General features: G+C 40.1%; 1 pseudogene; it reads left to right on the plus strand.

Annotated features, from left to right (window-relative positions):
• Window positions 1-1,548, plus strand: part of LOC101586115 — a 16,650-nt pseudogene extending 15,102 nt beyond the window's left edge.
• Window positions 1,549-2,283: the final 735 nt, after the last annotated feature.

A 2,283-nucleotide genomic window follows, 5' to 3' on the forward strand; every position in this document is an offset into this window, starting at 1 on the left:
GAACTGTACAGGATTGGGGCTGGAGAGATGGCTCAGTGGTCTGAAGCACCTACTTAGAACAAGCTTAGCAAAAGCATCAGGGACCGCGGTTCAATCCCCCAGCACCACATGCCAGCCAGCCCTGCCCCCTGGTGGGCTGAGCACATCTCTCTCTCTCTCTCTCTCTCTCTCTCTCTCTCTCTCTCTCTCTCTCAAATAAATAAATAAATAAATAAAATTTAAAAAAAAATAATAAGGCAAGATATGTCACAAATATTTTTGTAAGAAACAACCAAATGTTTGAAGTTGACATTTACCACTATTATTTAAGAATGTTCAATACTTCAATTAAAGAGTGACAAATTTTTATTACCATGAGAAAGAAAAGAAAAATTTTCAGGGGCCGGGGAGATGGCTCAGTGTCCTGAACCAGTGGGTCAGTCAAGGAAGGTCACCTGGGGGAGGAGCAGGGAATTGAAGAGGGGACAAAGGACAGGAGACACGAGAAATGGAGGCAAGACAAAGATTCTGATCAAGCCTCATTTATTTAGGGGAGGTTCTGGGTATATATAGGGAGTGATGGAATGAGGAAGTCTCAGCTCTTGGGGTCAGCAGGTATCTAGGCAACGGGGAAGGTGCAACCCCTGGGGCATAGCACGTGATTCACGGGGAATGGGCGAGGTGAGAAGGGCCATAAACTTGACTCAGCAGACGAATAGAATGGATACCGGTTAATGGCCTCCAACAGCTCAGTGGAATAAGTGCTTCCCTGGCAAGCGCAAGGACCTGAGTTCAATCCCTGGTTCCGCAAAATAAAATAAAATAAAATAAATTTTCCTCCTTGTTTCAGTTGACAAATAACACCATTTTCAAGGACTGCATTTTCTATTTATTTATGAATCTGTGGCCCATGAGGATCAAAAGACTAGAATTTAGTTGATCTGCCATTTGGGGAAAGAAACAGATGACTCATGAATACTTGGTTTAATCTATCATGAGGCACAGAGAAAATATAATTGTCGTATTTTGCTTTCTTTTTAAATGTCATTTCTGAAAGACATTTTCTTTCTCTTTCTCGTTCCTTTTCATTATTTAACAAGCTCATTTCTCATTGTTAACATCAACAGTAGACTTTGAACAGAATTGTCCATATCAGGTAGTCTTATATCATATTTCAGAGAAGCTTTCTGTCATTTGGAATGTTCTGTAACCACCATGTTCAAGTATTTTTTTAAATATGATTTTTCTCATCACAGAAGTAAGAACTCTCTCTACTGTTGCAAGTATCTCTCCCCAGTCTGTAAGAGAAGCTGACAACCACAAAATAGAAGAGAACAGATCTTCACTGGTCCTGATACAAGAAGGCCTTGGGTACGATGATGTTGCACTTTAGGACATATAGTGCTATATTTGTAGCAAGTCTGCTAAGAACTCCTCCCTGATATTGTTCTTCATATAAATGAGTGTCTGTCCTCTTCATGACTGTAATGTGTATTCATGTATTTGTAATAAAGGGAAAATATCATGAGTACTCTCTACTTATAGAAAATTGCTTGTACTTCCTTAAGAATGTAGACACATTGAGTCTGATGACTTTCAAAAATATAACATGAAAACATATTTTCCTTATGTAGGGTCTCCATTAAAAGATCTCTCCCAAAGGCCGGCAGAATAGCTCAGCGGATTAAAGCACCTGCAAACAGATGCAAAGGCTAGAGGATTGAACGCCAGGCCTGCTGTGCTGCCTCTGCCCAAAGGGTGTGCTGAGACAGCAATTGAGACTGGGAATGGTGGTGCAGGCCTGTAACCCAGCTCTTGGGAGGCTGTAAACAGGTATATCACTACCAGTCCAATCTAGTAGTGAGACCCTGAACATCCTGTAGATCCTTCCCTAAAAGATATTAAAAAAATTTAAAAAGATCTCTCCCAATCTCAATGGCTATTCTTAGAAGGAGGTACTCAGAAACACCTGAATATTCCAAAATATTTCACTGATTCTTTATTGATATAAGTGTGGTTTAAAGTGAGTGGAGTACGTCTGGTGAAAAACAAATAGCTGTCCCTCTCCTCATTTGGTCAAATCTATATAATACTACCAGCTAAAGTCTGCGGCAGCCTAAATGTCTATGCTATTGTAGTCGCTTTCTCTCTTGTTGTGCAGGGATATTCTAAATCTCTTTCCTTTCCACCACATTGTGCTTTCTATTGTCCACAAAGCTTTATACCTCATATTATTTTCCATTAGTGCCTCTTCTCTATCCTTTTTCCTGTATTTTTAGGCCCTCTTTACCCCAAAGGTTTTCA

Source organism: Octodon degus, unplaced genomic scaffold, assembly GCF_000260255.1.
Source record: "Octodon degus isolate 3935 unplaced genomic scaffold, OctDeg1.0 scaffold00292, whole genome shotgun sequence".
In the NCBI taxonomy this organism is placed as follows: domain Eukaryota; kingdom Metazoa; phylum Chordata; class Mammalia; order Rodentia; family Octodontidae; genus Octodon; species Octodon degus.